General features: G+C 42.9%; 1 protein-coding gene across 1 annotated transcript in view; it reads left to right on the top strand.

Moving 5' to 3' along the window:
- Positions 1-761: 761 nt before the first annotated feature.
- Positions 762-19,640, top strand: part of LZTS3 (leucine zipper tumor suppressor family member 3) — a 165,202-nt gene continuing 146,323 nt past the window's right edge. Inside the window, exon 1 of the mRNA XM_078678710.1 lies at positions 762-865. The gene's annotated coding sequence lies outside the window, so the exon portion shown is untranslated. The remainder of the gene's footprint in view (positions 866-19,640) is intronic.

Genomic DNA, 19,640 nt, shown 5'->3' with positions numbered 1-19,640 from the left:
TACTATCCAACACCTTCCCTACTATCCACGGGGACTGGAGTTGGAATAGTAAATTATACTATTCACTATCCAGCACCCCCCAACGCAAGTCGCTGTAACGACTTGCGTTGAAAAACCTGTGTTGTAAAGGCATGCGTAGTAAAAGCATGCGTTGTAACAACGTACATCTCTTCAAGCCAACCCGGACCCTTTGCTCAGCTCTCTCTTTAATTTCTTGGCTCATCCACCTCTATTCGAGCCAACCCCGACCCTTCCTCGGCTCTGTTAATTCATTGGCTCGCCCACCCATGTCTGGTGCAGGCTTTCAGTAGCTGGAGTCCTGCAAAACAGTTCACGCGTTAAAAAACAGCAACAGAACATAACTTAAAAAGTTATCTTCATACACTTAAAAAAATAGGGAAAAATGGAACAGACATATTCGCTCGTACATTTGCAGTTTTTCTTTCTGTTTGTATCTCTTCCTTGTGTGACTTTACATCTTGTACATTTGCAATTCCGTGTGTATCTTTTATGTTACGCATGTAATGCTAAATCCTTATGTTTTGCAACTGGTTCTTTTGTAAGCGCTCTGACACCTTCGGGTAAAGTTAGCGCTATAGAAAATCGCATTAAATAAAATCCCTACAGGCTGCTCTGCCGCTTTCGGTTCAGTGCCCAGGAGATGAAGGGTTAAAGGCGGTGAGACGTGTTCTTTCGTCGTCCAATCAGAGCAGGGCTGGGCCGGGGTAGTCCCCGCTCTGAGACAACAGGTGCTCTGTTGTGTTCAGCAGGTACCTGGCTGCGGGCAGCGCCTCTGCGGCGGACGGCTCGGCGGCGTCTCCTTTGCTACGGAAACCAAACACTATGGGAAACCGAGTGCGCGCAGGTAAACCGCTTCTTTTATAACTCGCGGCGTAGCTTCGATTTGAATCTGTAACTTACAGTAAGAAAAACCATCCCGAATTTCTTGTTCAACGTTTGCCAGCGCCCAACTTACTGCGGAGGGGAAAGAGCTTCGAGGCGCTTTAAAGTTAATTGTGTATTTGAGCGAGTGCCAGCCGCATTGTATTGTAACACGAAGTAGTGCAGTTTCACGGTAGCACACCCCAGCGCCCAGGGGTCTTGTACACACCACGGTGTCATATCTGGTAGGACATGCTTTTTACCGAATTTTGCACCTCGGTGTGTTGCTCGTTTCATTGCAGGGAGTCACAGACGCGGATAATCGCCCGAACTACCAGGTGTCGCTTTTTGTTTAGAATTTCATGCATTAGTGAAATTACTAGCTATAAATGGTGTACACTCGCTCCGGCTGCTAACTCGATCTGTTTTTAGACATACTTTGGTAATCTTCACAGTCAGTTTTTGGAACACACTGGGATGTATGTGGCACAGTTTGTATTTTTATATTTGCTTGGATAATTCGATGGTTTTTTGTTTACGCTCTACACATAGAGAACGATCTACAAAAAAGCACGGAGTGGAAAGTTAGAGATAAGGATTGGAACTGATGGCAAAGTGATGAGGGGGCGTGGGCGCGAATGGAACGGATACTGGCATCCCGTCCGCGAGGCAGGGGGGTGCTCTTATGAATGCACGGTGACGTCACAGGAGGCTCTCTTGGAGCGGGTGCTGACGTCACAGAAGGCAGGCGCCACTGACATCATAGTAGTGAGGCAGGGGGAGGCTCTTATGAATGCACACTGACGTCACAGGAGGCTCTCTTGGAGCGGGTGCTGACGTCACAGAAGGCAGGCGCCACTGACATCATAGTAGTGAGGCAGGGGGAGGCTCTTATGAATGCACACTGATGTCACAGGAGGCTCTGTTGGAGCGGGTGCTGACGTCACAGAAGGCGATAGAACCGGTACTGACATCACAGTAGTGAGGCAGGAGGTGGAACTAATGAAATCACCGTACTGAGTTGGAGTAGGCACTATGGGAACCCACTCGGACTTCACAGTAGCGCGGCAGAAGTAGGCACAATTGGAGCAATGGAGAATACTGGAAAGACTTACAGTCAATCAGGGATTTGTGAAGCGCACTACTCACCCGCGAGGGTCTCAAGGCGCTGGAGGGAGGGGGTTTGAGCAGCTTTGTCTCATCCGAAGAGCCAGGTCTTGAGGCTTTTCCTGAATGCTTGCAGTGTGGGGGTTCGTCTGATGCTGAGGGGGGTTCGTTCCAGGTCTTGGCAGCGATGTAGGGGTAGGCTCTTCCTCCCGTTCTGGCTCTGCGAGTGTGCGGGATTTCGGCCTGGGCAAGGTCGGTGGAGCGGAGGTTTCGCTTGGGTGCGTAGAAGGCGAGTCTTTCATTGAGGTATTGGGGTCCAGTGTTGTGGAGGGATATGCAGGCGTCAGTGCGCAGCTTGAAGGTCACTCTCTTTCTCAACGGGGAGCCAGTGGAGGTCTGTAGGTGCTGGGTGATGTGGTCTTATTGTAGGTACCACAGTGCATCTTGGAGGGAGGCGTGCTGGTGTGCCAGACTCTGTGCTCCCTTTCCCCTTTTTGATCCCCCTAAATTAGATGTTGTTCCTACCCCACTGTGAACTTTGCCTGCGTGGATAATCTAAGGCATTTGGACCAGACAGTGGCAGGGCTGCTAAGAATTTTAAACTCCTTAGGGAAGACGATTGCTGTTAATAAATTAATAATGAATATAACAAAAAACAAAATTAATAATTTTTTAATAGGTTGGATAAACCTTTCTAGTATGCAGCAGGGAATAGAGCGGGTGATGTCAAAGTATTAATACCACGGTTGATGTCATAACTATTCCATATCTGTAACGTACACTTAAGAAACATAAGATCCCAAACTCGGTTTCAGGGCCGGACTGGCCTTAGCGGACACTGGACAATCCCCCGGTGCGCCGCACGGTTGGGGGCCGGTTTTAGGCCCCTGGGGCTGTTTTTGTTACAGGGCCGAAAACGGCCCTGTACCAAAATCAGCCGAAAACCGACCCCGGCAAAGAGCTCGGTGGCACCTCCAAACCCCCCCACTCCCCCCTGAGTGGGGAGGGGGGGGGCGGCCAAGCACTTTGCCAGGGCCGGTTGTGGTTCCCAGTCCGGCCCTGCTCGATTTAGTAGATTTAGCAGCAATTATGGAGATTCACCACACGAACAAATATTGAGGGTCTCTGTTGGCGAAATAGTAGCTAATATACTTTATTGGGGCCTACTGTGACGAAATGGAATGGACTGTTCTTCGGTAACTGTGCAAATTGATTCCTTCTACTCTGCAGTGGCAGATTCGTTTGGAACTGGGCATAGCCTTTGTCACTAACAGAATAGACTTGGCGGTGTCGCACTATCTAAAACTAACCCGTCAAAGTCCAGAAAATACCTTGACTACAATAATATGGAAATATAGGATGATAGAGGAAGTGAGCAATTTTATATTTAGTCAGTGCCTATTGTGTTATGGCTAGGCCTGCCCGGAATTCGCTGAGTTCCGCTTCCGCAAAGTGACCAAAACACTCTGCCATGCTACGCAGAGTTCAGCAAGCGACGGAGTGCGTTATGTTGCGCCGTTCGCGCTGATTTTTAGAGCTGGGTGTTTGTCCCGCACTGAAAAATCAGCGCAAACGGCACTGTGCGCAGCGCAAGAGGGCGCCACTTCTTTTTGCCACTCGAGTAGATTTTCTACTCGGGTGGCTGCTTTCTCAACGCGAACGGATGGTTTCTCAATGAGAGCGCTTGTGACCATCTATGATGCCTACGTTGAGGAATCTTGCTGGGAAGGTGCTCTAGCGTTGCATTTTCCTCGCTCGCTCTCGTCAGCTTAACATCGGTGAGGGTGAGCGAGGAAAAAACTGGTATGCTTTGCGGAGAGGAGTTTTCAGAACTCCGCGTGCTCTGTGGAGTGCGCAAAACTCAGAGAACGGAGAGGAGTTCACCGTCCCAAGCCTAGTTATGGCTTGGAAGCAACTTGGGGATTGCTGATGACAAACAGAATTAAAAAAAACTTGTTAGGCTAAATGTGTGTATGGTGGGTTTTAAAAAGGACAATGCTTGTTGGAAAATGTAATGTTTGGCCCTAAAATAAAACCAAATATTTGATCAAGTCTGTATGAGAATATGGTTTAATCAACTCGCCATTTTGGATATTACATCAATGTGAAACGGGTAAGAACCGAAAAGTAGAGTTGTTGCTGTGTAACTTAGATCCTGGAACCTTGCTTCCCCTTGTCACCCTGTGGCCAGGGCTACAAATATTGTGTTATTTGAGGAAAGTTTTATCCAGCGATGATGCTTTATTACCATATCTATGTTAACAAAATATGACTTCCTCTACCAAGATTTAAGCAGTGCTTGAACAACACACCCTGTCCCAGGTCAGGTCCACTCTGACTTCATAGTGGCCCTTACTGAGACAGCCCTTAGGGGAAATTATTTGAGGAGAATATATCTTAAAGTGAAGGAGACTTCAGTGGGTGCTTGCCTCGCCCCAGATTGGCAGAATGTGTTTGTTGCCCAAATTGAGGGTACATCACTGATGGCTCAGAGCACAGGCACACATCTGGAAAAGTTTCACAGGTGATGTTTCGATTTGGCTATTAGGAAGAACTTCATTTGTACTTTAACTAGATTCAAATATTAAGAAGTGAATTTGGATTCACTTTGCAGTAATGCAAACATCCTCTATTTGGTTTTCCTTATTAAGATTGTTGATAGTAAATTCTGCACTACATTAGACATTAAACCAACTCAGAAAAATCTGCTAATTCTCTATCAGAGTAACCACCTTGGGATCTTCGGGGGCAACGTACCCTATGGACACTTTTTGTGTATCCGCAGAAATTGCAAATACAAGGAAATCATTTTCCTGATACTAACATTGTCACTAAAAATGTGCGGTCAAGGGGTTACCCAGAGAAGTGAGTTGCAAGGCATTGAAAAGTTCGTGGTATTACCCACCCCTCTTTCCTGCCACCCCCAGGGGGGGTGTACTGATGCCTAGACAGCAGCCGGTGCACGCTGACGCCTGAGTGTGTGTCTCCACTCTCAACTCCCAGAGCAACAAGGTCAAGAAAACAGTGATAGCCCTGGCATGTGGTCACCGCAGATAAATGAACAGAGCGCATTGTTCGCCTTCAAGAGGGCCCCTAGCATTAAAGATCACGTGGTTGAGGACAACTCAGCAATGGCCTCAGCACCCTCCATTACCTCCGCGTGCGGCCTGCTGTAAATTACAGGGCGCTGCAAATAAAGTAAAGGCAATGCACGTGTTTTAAGTGCTGCATACAAAGGCTTCAACTTTGGTATGAAGGAACATTCCAATTGTAACAGCAAATGTGTTGTTAACACCTTCACTGCGGCGGCTATTCCGCCGCAGTGCTAAGGGTGTGGGGCGGCCGCGCGGCGGGTGCATGCTGGTGACGGAACCGCTCCGTCACCAGCGTCGGTTGAGCTGTGCTCGTGACGGAGCGGTTCCGTCACGGCCCGTCCCGCTCAATAGAACCCTCAGCGCAGGCGCGGAATTCGCGCCGCGCATGAGCGTTCTATCGAGCTGGGTGGGCCATGACGGAACCGCTCCGTCATCAGCACAGCGCGACCGCGGCTGATGACGGAGCGGTTCCGTCATCAGCACCGAAGGGGTTAATGGTGTACCTGTCTGGAAATATATATATATATATATATAAATATATATATATATGTATGTATGTATGTATGTATATATATATATATATGTATGTATATATATATATATATGTATGTATGTATGTATGTATATATATATATATATATATATATATATATATATATATATATATATATATATATATATATATATACGAAAACTGCATTCGTCCAACACAAACCGGCACTCCCCAGTATCTCAGGGCACCACCGATCCAGCAAAAACGAAAGCCGACCCAGCCATCAGGTGAAAAAGATGTGTTTATTCAGATAAGATGTATCGCCACCCGCATAACGTTTCGGCCTACCCAGAGGCCTTGGTCACATGACGCTGGGGATAGGGCAACCCAATCAAGTATGCAGCAATCGACCGGGAGGAAATCTTGAAAAAAATTGAAAATATTGAAGAAGAACTCAAGAAGTCGGCCAAAGTCGATTATATCAAAACTGCTAGAGTCGCTATTGAGGAAAGACTACGCAAACATGAGGATAAGATAAAACAGCGCAAAGCCCATAAGTTTGCCAGAGATGAATCAGACTACAACAACGGACAAATCTTCACATTCGCCCGAAAATATAATAATGAAAACCGCAAAAAATTCGGGGAACGTAAGGGAAAGAGCAATGTGGAGACCAACGCACAACAGCCTGCCGCAATGGAAGGAGCAGCGGCAGAAAGTTCCAGTTTTGATTCAATCTCTATTTCTAGCGAATCCAGCATAGGAAGCGGAGAAAGGTCAATACCAGCAATTGTATTAGACATGGGTGAGGAATTGGATTTTTTAGCATCAGAGAGACTGCGTACACTGAGACCGAGGAAAGACAGCAAACAAACACAAAAAAATCAAGAAAAAACAGACGAAGAAAAGAAAGACGAAAAAAATACAAACAAAGGAGGAAAAAACAAAAAGAAGAGCAATTGGACACGAAAGAAGTAAATGGAGATAAGACGATCATCAATCTGTCCAATGTACCCCTGACGGAAACGGAGAAATCTTTGTTGTCATTAGGTCTCAATTTTTGCCCCAGCCAAACATTCAACTACAGCTCTACGAGAATAGACGTTTTCAGATTTGTGAGAAAACTCAAGCTGAAAAAATACTTTTCTTTGAAAAATTTCAAAGACAAAGATGTGGAGCAACAGCAAGATCCTAATAATCATGTAGAAAGTCTGGGTATTGAAGCAGCGGATATTCCAACGTACCTAGACATGCATGATTTGAACATTGGCGAGGCAGAAACAGTTGAAACTGAGTACGACTCATCCACTCAAACTCGGATGAGAAATATTAATCTGCTGCAAAAAGGCGCTGGGATCAGCCCCTTCAAGAAGAAATCCAAATACATCCCCATGATGCCGAGGGATGCGTTAGATACGTTTCATGACTGTGTGGTTGAGGACATTAAAAAACTAAACAAACAAGTACAATCCAAAAAGTTTAAACAAAAAAAGCAAATCCAACAAAGGAAGAAAGACTATGCCAATTTGATGAAAAAACTAAGTGAGAACAATGAAATCATCATTAAAAAATCGGATAAGGGCGGCAACTTGGTAATTTGGCCCCGAGCAGATTACATCAAGGAGGCAAAGCGCCAATTGAATGATATGGATTGTTATGAGCCGTCTAACACCAAAAAATACAATATGGCCACAAATTCACTTAAAAAGTTGTTAACACAATCCCGTAGCGATGGCCTGATATCTAATGATGAATTCAAATTTATGCACAATGAAAACCCTATTGTACCAGTATTGTACTTAATACCTAAAGTGCATAAAGGTGTGTCTCCTATTCCAGGCAGGCCCATCATTTCCGCTATAGGTAGTGTAGCGGAACAGGTGGGCCAATATGTAGATTTCTTTCTACAGAGTCATGTAAAAATCCTGCCTAGTTACATCAAAGATACAGGTGATTTCCTGGGTAAAATAAGGAACATCCAATGGTCTGAGGGTATGTATTTAATCTCACTAGACATAGAGTCTTTATATACCAGTATAGACCACCAGGCAGGTTTGAACGCTGTAAAATTCTTTTTGGATCAAAGACCGTGCGAATACTATCAGCACAATAACGTTTTAATCAATCTGATAAGTTGGTGTCTCAATAACAACTTCTTTCTTTTTGGAAAGGAATTGTTTAAACAACTAAGGGGCGTGGCCATGGGAGCCTGCTTCTCCCCCAGCTACGCATGCTTGCATGTCGGCTGGTGGGAGGAGCAGGTCCTCAAGAGGGACTATTCTTCCATTTTCAAAGAAAACATCAAATACTACTATAGGTACATCGATGATATTTTCATCGTGTGGCAGGGTAGTAAAATAAAAGCACTGGAGTTCATTCAAAATATCAATCAAAATAGTTTGAATCTCCATTTTACCCACCACATAGACAGTTCCAGTTTGGAATTTCTTGATGTTAAGCTATATGTAGATAATGGGAAGGTAGAAAGTACCCTGTTTAGAAAAGCCACTGCGGGCAATGTCACGCTCCATGCCTCCAGTGCACATCCGAGGCACCTGATTGCGAGCATCCCCTATGGGGAGCTATTACGCTTAAAAAGGATATGTAGCACGGACACCGAATTCAGTTCCTGTGCTGCAGAATCCATGCGACGCATGAAGGCAAGAGGCTACTCTGATGAGATCTTGACATCAGCACTGTCCAAAACCTCACTAAGATCAAGGGCAAGTTTATTACCAGCCCTCATAGAAGAGGGACTAGCCCCGGATGATCCACATGACTTACCAGCAATCTCGGGGTCCACTGGTAGCGATCAGTGTCCGAGACTGATTACAGCCTACAGTGAGAATGAACGTAAGATAAGATCCATCGTTAACAAGAATTGGGCAATAGTTCTCACTGACCCTGTGCTTAGAATGAGTTTGCCATCCAATCCTACTATCACCTTTAGTAGAGCTAGAAACATGGGAGCAGTGTTAGATCTCACGAGTCCTGAAATAAAAAGTAAACCAAACTGGTTGAAACCTAAAGATGGATTCTATAAATGCTCCACATGTCGTGCGTGTAAGTTTGGAATCAATACAACAGAATACCATACTCCATTCAGTCCCATACCACATAAGATAGTTGGAAATTTCAATTGTAAAACTGAATACACAGTTTACGTTCTCTCTTGTACCTGTGGGCTTAACTACATTGGTAGTACAAAGCTGCAGGTTCACGAGAGAATTCTTCAACACCTACGTGCCATCTTACATAGTGATCCCAATTATCCAGTGGCACGCCACTTTAAACAGGTACATGGAAACAACTTATCTTTTCTAAAGTACTATGTGGTATCTTCCGTCCCTAAACCACGCAGAGGAGGAAATAGAGAGGCCTTGCTGAGAAGGTTAGAAACCAAATGTATCCTTAACTTTGATAGCAAATGCCCTAACGGTCTGAATAACACCGAAGATATGTACACGTGCTTGTAATACATGTATTCTGCTTGTTTTTTTTGAATTGCGTGGAATGTATACCATATTCCAGAATGTGCCGTTGGTCTTGATGCAGATAACTCTATATATTATTCGTTTATCATGTACATATTGTTATTTTGAGTTATGGATGGGAATATTGGGTAGATTCCGATATATGATGTATAAGGACTGCCAATTCCTAATCTCACTTATTCACACTTTGGCTGAGACACTTTGATTAGATGTAAGGCATCATTTGTATGAGAGAAGTAATCTCCTCAAATATGGGGGTATATTACAAGAACTGTCTCTCATTAAATTATCTGTTGTCATCCTGCTATACATCTTCTATAGATGTTATGTCCTAGCCTTGGTTGGGTTGTTAAGATACATTTTTTTCTTACAATCATTTTATCTTTGCACGTAATAACACATTTTTTGCACATGGTACTTGGCATTTTTTGCCAGAAAGGGGAAAAAATTATATTTAAAAAGAACTATAAAAATTATAAATATTGCTGCTATGCTCTGCAATTGTTTTGCACATTCCCTATTCTTAGCAGAATCACGAATTAGCGAGTAATTAAATGCATTCATGCAGTTATGTTAAAATTGCACCATTGCACTTTACATGTATATATGGATTTATCCAGGAATTCTAAATTTGCCAATTGGACTGTTTTTTTGAAATTAGAATATGGTTTCAATGAAATGTTTTCATGACGCTAGCTTTAAATTAATTAATTTTCCGTTCTGTTGAATTATATAGTCGGAAATGCTATTGTAGGTCATGATAAATTAGTCTTGATGGCATAATGAATCGAATACATGGGCAATATTCCATCGACTGTTTTGTTTAAATCATGCAGTCTGTTTGCTATGTTTATGACCAACTTGCTAAACATGTGACCTGTATGGGAAGGGCATATTATTTAAAAATGGCTCCATTCACTCACAGCCTTTATGTGATCAAGGGCGCCTGAGCCCGAAACGCGTCATCTGTCGAATGCTGTTGCTGAAAAGGTTATAATAAAACATCTTGCCTAAAAGAAGGGGTTCGCTTCTCCTTCTTCGCCGCCGAGGTTTCTGGTGGAAGTGGACGGAGTGGATACTTGTGATATATAAATATATATATATGTATGTATGTATATATATATATATATATATATACGAAAACTGCATTCGTCCAACACAAACCGGCACTCCCCAGTATCTCAGGGCACCACCGATCCAGCAAAAACGAAAGCCGACCCAGCCATCAGGTGAAAAAGATGTGTTTATTCAGATAAGATGTATCGCCACCCGCATAACGTTTCGGCCTACCCAGAGGCCTTGGTCACATGACGCTGGGGATAGGGCAACCCATTTTTAAAGTGCTAGTGCATCCAATGATTGGTTCATCACAGATTTTTGGCAATAGACATAAACAACATGTGCATTTCTAACAACCAATGTTTCACCAATGTTGTTAACATTATAAAATGCTCGTTTGCGTATAACCACCACAATAAATCACTAGTGTGCAACAACTATACAGGATATTTACAATGAAATTATTCCAGGCTAATTTTGCAAAAGTTGTCGAATCACTTTCAGTGAATACAGATGAGAGTGTGTAAAAGAAGGGAGAAAATAAACACAAGAGAGAAAATAAAGATTTATAGTTAATTCCCTCTCTAAGATTTAATAATCTACCATCAAATAGGGAAACTAACACAGTGTTTAATGGTCCCAATTTTCTCACCATTGATCGATTTATACACTCTAGTTGTGATGGTTTAAAGCATTGATATTACCCAAGTGGGTTAGTCTAACATGTCATGTCAAATAAAATTGTCAACGTAATTATCTGTGGCATCCAATTCAAAATGCTAATCAAATTTTACACAAGTGTATATATATACCAAACCATGCAGCAGGCCAAGTGTAGAATCCTACAATGTAACGCTAGGATTAAATGCCACATTACCAGGGTTTAATTCCAAATGTACAAGGAAGATTATCACTTTATTTGCCATTATTTACCTGCATGGTACCATTCTTTTCCTTCCTTCACATTAGATGGTTACTATCATTATTAGAAATGGGTTCTGATCTCGGATACTTCTTACTCTTTGGAGTATAGCAGCTTAAACGTAGAGGTTGCAGCCTTGTTCTTTGCATTTACCAACCATGGCACAATACATTGTTTATACATTATGAAGGTGATTGTGTTTTGTAATCTCTGAAATGAAGCACTTTTGGAGATAGTGTTGTGCTATTTTCTGTGATGCTTGGGCCACTTCTTAGTCTTTCTTCCCTTTCCCATGGAAAACAGACTTTTATCGCATATAATGCAGATCGTGTTAGAAACTATATTTTTGTCATTTTTATAGTCAAACTCACCTTTAAGGAATTTTATTATTTTAAAGTTATTGTTTCAGAGACAGGCGTGGGAGATTGTTCTTGACACATGCTTGTGATCCTCATAACGTAAAATTGTGACCTTCTGCGCCAGCATTAAGCCACTGTCCACTGAGTACAGATGTGCTAATGGTATACTCCACACATGCTAATTTAGTTTAGTTTACCAATTTCTTTGATGATACGGAGCCCTCATTTTTGTGTTTTTCACAGATTGCGCCTTAAAATGTGACTGCTAACTAGAACTATTGACAATTCCCTTTACCCTTTATTTGTCACTTTTCATTTTCCTTTGCACTCCTGATTTTTTTTTTCTCTTATGACTGGCTTATCCTGTGTCGTCTTTTGTCGATGAAATCTTGTGAGACTTTTCTAAAAAGACTTTTAATCCACTAACAAGTCACGTTTTTTGACCACTCATACACAATTGTTTGTGTATTTTAGTGGGTTTAGATCACTTTGTTATATTTTTTTTATTATTTATTTCTAGAATTTAATTTTAATTTGATTTAGTACTTATATAGTGCATGCTGTCACATTACGGGTATCCCTGCGCTTTATAACCTTTATCTAGTACTGATGGTGACCTGTGGATGTCTCACCTTGATGTGTTGAAATGCCGACTTCCTGCAGTGGGCACCAACGTATTTACAATCCCACTAATGGGGCATTATCACAAAGGCGGGATCGAAAAACAAAAACAATGGTTCCTAGCTTGAATTGTTTCTTTGACAAATCTCTTTTTGATTCTCAATGATTATTTGTGTCATTGAATGTCACTTTGATCACACAAGCACTTGAGCACTGTGCCACTTATGAGCTGGTATTTAATTTAATTATTACCTAACAGCAACATATTGTTCTAGATTCCCTACTTTGTTTAGTTTCTTATTTATTGATGTGGCCAGATACCTTTAAGCCTTGCCAGAAGAAACACTGCTTTGGTTAACATATCATTTGCCCAGCTTTACTGAGTTGATGGGTAAAGCTAGAATTTACTCTAATTATGTTTATACTTGTCTGACAAGGTTGTTTAATTCACGTTAGATCATTCAAGCTATTAAGATCAACATAGTTTGATTGTTAGCATCAAGGGGGAATATAGGTAGTCCCATGTTATGCTGGTGATTATTAACAGTGTTTTAATTTTTGCATACCGTAGGCCCCATTATGCAGTCACTACAATCAGTGACTGCATAGTGTCATGGTTTATGTCTTAAATCTACTTTTATCCGTATTGCTTTGGCATCCATTTGAACGTATGTGTATTCATTATTTATTTTTGAAGTGGAATGTTTTGTAGCAAATTGGTATGTTTTACCAAAATGCTTAATAAAGTTTAATTTGCGTTATCTACAAATATATTATTTATGTTAATTTTTGCTTTTTAAACCATTGCCACCATGCTCTCCATGTTCTTCACTTATTGGCAACTCATGACGTTCTAAAGGTACCAGGCACAACGCCTACTGAGCACCCCACATTGATTTTAGACTCAAAAACAGTTCTCGTAGTCCTTTGACTCATCAAGCACCCCGCTGTACGCCTAAAATGATCAATATCCCTCATAGCACTTCTCGACATACCGAGAACCTCAAAGTCTTTGTCGATTCACCAAGCATCCTAGAGTACTTGGATTCACCCTAGATACCAGCCTCATCATTGACAACAAACAAACAAGGGCAACCTTGTGCCAACTCTCTCTTCTAGAGAAAGCGGAATTGTTGATTTCAGAAAGCGGCTTCGAAACTTGTGTTCAAGTGCTTGCACTTTCACTCTTGGATATTGGTGGGCTCTGATGGAACGGATACTGACATCAGGCCGTTATCATCGATGCAACCACGATCGGGAATACGTCCCACTATTCATCAGGACAACCCCAATGCTGCTCCATTTTGGTAAAGAGTTGAAGATCCACTCTCTTAACCCCTTGGGCGCGGCCGCGATTCTAAGTCTGTGCGGCCGTTTTTTTGAGTGGGCGAATTCATGACGGCCCCCAGCCGTCATCAGCACACGCCCACCGTGATGCACGACGGCTGGGGGCTGTCATCAGCATGCAAGGGGTTAAAGAACACTACATCATAAAACCCATTTTAAGAGTTGCTGTACTTAAAGATAATTTATTTATTTGCATAATTATTTTATTTTTTATTCAATAGTGAAGCAATTGTAGATAAATAGTTATGGATTTTCTAAACTTATTTACGCAGTGACCTATATACATGTTAAACATCGAATAATATATGCAAAAGTAATATGTACATTTGTTAAGCTGAACTAACGAATATATATTTATAAACATGATTATTATACACATTTATACAAAGGAGTACACATTTCTAGCAACACACATATAATCCAAATAACTGGTTCTCAACACAGGGATATGCTGTATTTATGCTTGAGCTGTATTTATGTTTGAGTATGGTGGGTATGTGGGAAAGAGCCAACTCCAGAGTAGTCTTCTGAAGAATAGGTGGTTATCCATGGATCTTAAGTTCTGGGGTAAAGAGTTCCATAGTTTGGCTGCTTGAACAGAGAAGGATGTGCCACCTATGTTTTTTTCTTGTTTGGTGGGATTTTGAGGCGAGGTGTCACTGTAGAGCAGAGGTTCCTTTGTTGAATGTGTTTGGTGATTTTATTCCTGATGAAGAGCGGCCCTGTTCTATGTATCGCTTTGCGGTTGATACAAAGCAGCTTGATGCTGCTGCAGAGGGCCTGCTCCTGTGTGCATGGCTGCCAGGAAACAGATGCCGCGTGCAATGGCCTTTCCAAGACTCGTGCTACGAGAGGAGGTCACTTTAAAGTTAAAACGCACTTGGGTCAGACGTGCGCATATTTTGCACAGGCTTCGGTGGTTTTCTTTTCTCAGGAGGGAGTGAGTATTCGCCTGAACTGGTTAATTTGTAACCTGGTCAATTATTAATGGTGGATAATTCCTTCTCTGGCTGGAGTTTTGTCCCTATGAACAGGACAAACATGATGAAAGGTTTAGCTCTTCTGAGAAAAAAGCACGGCTTGTTGTAGGGCGCGGAGAAAGAGAAGCGTGTTAAGATTTTGTAGAGAAGCCAGCAAATAGTCCATCAAAATGACTCATGCAGAAAGTAAGTTGCTCCAATTATTATTATATCATCATTATAAGTAGCATATTTGCATTAATAATGTTTGACTAGTATTCTTTGCTGTTTTTATTATAATGACATCCATTATTATGATGATAAAAGTCAAACCACTGAGCCCCAAACACAGGCTACAAAACATGTCCTGCACTTACATTTAAAAACAAATTGGCTGTCCAAAGAAATCATAACGCAAAAACAGGGCCTCAGAGAGCACATAGCTATAAATCTCACCTTCCCAGACACTACGGCCCAGTAGTAGGTACACCCCAATGCAACAGGGAACCCCTACGACTGAAAGGGTGGAGTCAGCCACGTGTGAGGAAAGGAACCTCTGAGGACACCTACAGTATCCATTATAAAGACAAGACCCACAGAACCAGACCCAAGACCCTGTATCCTCGCACACCAAAATACAAACCATACAGAAACAGACCGCACTCAAAAAACTGCCATAACCCCAAGAAATAACCCTTAGACAGGTGGAGCAGCATATGGCAAGCAGTGCGCCATCGTCTTCCACGCACCCAGATTGGAAGAATATATGATGATACCATGCATACCATTACAACGCGGTATATTACATCGCGGTTTTGACAACGCAAGTTGTTACATTGACTTACGTATGAGGGCGCTGGACTTAGGAATAGTGTGAATTACTATTCCAACTCCAGTCTACGTACAGTATGGAAGGCGTTGGAATAGTAATTCACACTATTCCTTAGTCTAGAGCGCCCTCCAGTGTAAGTCGATGTAACGACTTGCGTTGTTAAAACCACGATGTAACCATTACGCGTTGTAGTGGTTGCCTGGTAAAGGATGTTTCCCGATTGGAACCATACACCACCAAGCCAGGCATAAGACCCGGACCCCTTACTGAGAAGGACAGTCAGTAACAAAACACTATTGCTATAGCCAAGATGGCGCCCAACGGAGCGCGAAGAACAGAGCCCTACCCTCGGTCTCAAAACACAAGGCAAAGACCTAATGAGAGGACACATACAGAGCGTGTGTCCTTCCCTAAGCGGAAGCTCTATCTGTCAGAGTTCGATGCTCCTCAAATAGGCCAACGTACAGTGAGCCACCGGCCACATACCCCCCCTCACCCTCCCTACCCTCCCGCCCCCAGGGAGAGGGGACACTAAGATGGCATGAGAGTAAAAAGATCATGCTACCCTAGCAACGTCATCATGCATCCAAGCGGACAAGGGAACTCTTCAATGGCATCTGCAAGCCAACCAATCTAGAGATACCAAGGAATACCCTATGGGCAACACAACACCATTGTGAGGACAGGCATGCATGCTTCAACTTTAAAACAACCAAAATGAGGAAAGCCAGAGGAGCACTCTGGAATCAATTTCCACACTCTTTGGTGCTTTCATCAAACCTGCAGGTGTAACAATGTCAGATCCCCTGAAAGAATTCGATAGCACCTGGCTATTCCTCAAAATTAAATCATCAAACTTGACGGTCCACCCGTGCATACCCGTCTACATCAACACTCGCCCTTTACCTCCAGAGATTAGAGAATACAGCACTCCTCAAGGGCAGATTCATGGGACTGATGAACCATGCCACCATGGTCACTCCCACTCTTGAAGGTAGACTGCACAGGTCTACAACAGACCTAACTCGGCTATCACTTCTCCATTTAAAATCTTGGAAAGCGAGATTGTGGAAAAGTCTCAGAGTCTATGGAACCCATTGGCACACTTCTTTGTCAGAACTTGACCTTTCCGCCTAGGGAACCCTCTTGCCCCCCAAACAAAAGAATGGGGGTGTTGCAGTGCAAGTCTTTGTGCTGGTATGCTGTTGCACCGCTGCGCACACTCACTCCCTCTATCTCAGAGTTAGACTCTCCCGCCTTGGGGACTCTCTAGCACTTCAAACAAAAGAATAAGAGTACCTATGCAAGTCTTTGCACTGGCATGCCATTGCACCACCAGCCTGCCTACTCCTTCTTGTCAGAGACATCCCTGTTAGGAAACCCTCTGGCACCCCACACAAAAGAAGGAGTGTTTTTGTGAGTGTTTGTACTGCTATGCCATTCCACCACTAGCCTGCATACTCCCTTATGCCAGAGACTCCCCTCCTAGGGAACCCTCTGGCACCCTACACAAGAAGGGGGTGTTGTTGCAGGTGTTAGTACTGACATGCAATTGCACCACCAGCCTTAATACTCCCTCATATCAGATCTTGGCATTCCCACCTGGGGAACCCTCAGGTGCCCATACACAAAACATTTGAGTTGTACAGTCATGCCATGGCTCTACTAGGACCGCATTCACCCTGTATGCCAGAGCTCAAACCTCCCTCCCGGGGAACCTCTGGCCGCCACACTAAATAATTGGGGTGTTGGTGCAAGTCTTCCTGCTGGCATTCTGGTCCACCAGTACCCTGCATAGTGCCTCGATGTCAGAAACTGAACCTTCCTCCTAGGGAGCCCTCTGGCACCCTACAGAAAAGAATGAGCTGCTGGTGCAAGCCTGTGTACTGCACGCCGCTCCACCACCAGCCTGCCTACTCCCTCTATGTCAGAGCTCAAACCTCCCTCCTGGGGAGCCCCCTGGCACCCCACAGAACAAGTGGGGTATCCCGCTCCACCACCAGCTTGCATGCTCCCTCACATCAGAGACCTGCCTCATAGGGAACCCTCTGGCACCCCAGACAACAAAGTTCTGAAACATTATTTTTCCCGGACGATACGCGTTGGCTGGAAGTTTTTTCATGTGTAAAATATGTTCCAAGAGAGAGAATAAAGTATTGAACTAGTTTGTTCAAAGATACATCGTATTGAATCTTATTGGAAAGAAATAGATTAAAACCCTCCTGTTGCAGGGCTTTAAGTGGGATGAAAAAACTGGGGGTCTCTCAAGGGGCGTGGCCAATGTAATTAAGGGCGTGGCTTAAAAGACGTAAGCTAAAAATGTGTGCTTCGCATAGTGTGTCGCCCGACTGGTATTTTGCTGTTTGTGTCATTGCATCCAGATATACTATTTTAGGTTATCAAATGCAAAAAAGGTTTTCACAAAAAATGGACACTTGTAACAAGTCTAAACCATTGGATAGAAAGTTTGTGGTATTCTCAAAAAACGCAATGTGTAAGATATATGTGCGGTGTATATTTTCATCCGCCCCTACATTGCAGTTGTGGCAATTATCATCGAATACCACAAAGTGTAAGGTGCCTGCCTCACCCAGAGGCTCCTCTGGTCTAGGTTTGCAGTATCCAGAGATCCGTGAATGGGGTCAAGTAAAAATTAGAAACCCCAACAAAAGGAAGAAGAAAAAAGAAAAAATGAGTTTTGGTTAAAAAATAGGTCCACTCCTAGTAAACTTTAATAATGGTGAGGAACTATATTATTTAAAAAGGTTGGTACTTATACTAGATCAAGCTACTAGAAGTATAATGTAGTGATTTTTAAAAGGTGTCGACATGTTTCAGCCCCCTATGGCTCAACGGAGTCTGTAGGGCTTTCGTCAGGACTAAACAGAACAAACAATACACAAATAGTTACTCACACGATTAGTGTAGTTACTGCGATGGCTAACTGAATCAATTTAGTCAGTGGCCAAACATTCTCTTATAACCTGAAAAAGAGAAACAGAAAATAGGGATATACAGTACATGTAATCATATATGAATTCACGGAGGCACCAGAGCAAAATTTTTCTCTCGAAAATAATCGTATTTGTATTATTATAGTAAAACTTTTACTTTGGTGGATCATGAAAGGCAGGGGGCAACGGACTGGGTAGCTGATAGAACGATACATATTGAAAGTTTTAATCGTCGTGTTATGTAAATATCGCTTCACGAGTCTTATATGGTGAGCGAATATTATACACAAATTATCTCATTGATGTCTATATATACACTTTACAAGAGAGGCGTGGGGCTAGTAAATAGCGGCCAGATGTAGTTAATTCATTACATTGATTGCCCCTCGGAAGGAAAGTGTGGAGGGGGCCGGGGCGCGGACAGCGTTCTTACCTCATATTAGGTTAAAGCGAGGCTTCGTCAGGGGATACCGGTATTGGAATACCCAGAGCTGTAAAGGAATGGAGACATACATTGAGATCCCTCGCCTCACCTCAAGCCGTGGAGGAAGTGGAAGAGCAAGCGTATAGTCGTCGCCATTACCCGCATGGAGCGAAACTGCCGCCGCTTGTGCTGACTCTGCCCCTGGACGTAGTCCGGGCGTCACAGAGCGTCTTTTAAAGGAGAAGTGGTAATTCCATGTTTCTTAACCCGGAGGGTCAAGATAGACATTCCATGATATGCGAACAGTTAATTCAGATCGCTCTTGTATTAAATAAATAAATCAATAAATAAATACAGGCATCAGGGAGTAATGGGAACAAATGGTTCAGAAGCTCTTTTCTAAGGTAAAGATGATATAAACCTTAAGAAAAATTGAAGGACATATGTATTGTTATGTGGCTCACTGATTAAAGGATCACGATGCATTCTTACTATGTCAATGAGATTCTAAGGGAGAAAGAAAGAACCCATGGATTATTACATCAATTACTGGCTCATTGGTTACACTAAAGTAACTCCAGATTTATGCAAACTGATGCCAAGGAGGATTATCATTGAGACCCCCAATGTGGGTTTTCAAACGGTTTACCCATCTCTGCTCCTTTTCATACAGCTTTTTTTCAGAGATATGGCTTTTATCGGTGAGCATCTCGATGACAGTCCAGTGTAATTCTTCACATGTGTGTTTTGATTCAAGGTAATGGGCACAAAGTTTTGTGGTGATTTTATTAAGTCTGATGTTGCTCCTATGCTCCCCAATGCGGATTTTCACTTTGCGACAAGTCATCCCGATGTAGATTTTATTGCACGGGCACCTGACCATATAAATTACAAAGGTGGAGTTGCAATTTGTATGCTGTTTTTGGGTCCAAGTGAAATTATCTGACAGTTGTAATTGTTTTGAGGGAGTGGTGTATCTACAAGAGACACAGTTGCCACATGGGTAGTGGCCTGTCACCGGTGCCAATGAAATGTCTCTTGGTATATACATTGGTTGTTTTCTCTTAGGTCTTGTATGTACCAAGGTATCTC

Source organism: Lissotriton helveticus, chromosome 2_2 (genome assembly GCF_964261635.1).
Source record: "Lissotriton helveticus chromosome 2_2, aLisHel1.1, whole genome shotgun sequence".
Lineage (NCBI taxonomy): Eukaryota > Metazoa > Chordata > Amphibia > Caudata > Salamandridae > Lissotriton > Lissotriton helveticus.
Note: the sequence above shows the minus strand (reverse complement) of the source record. Positions and strands in the feature narration are given on the sequence as shown.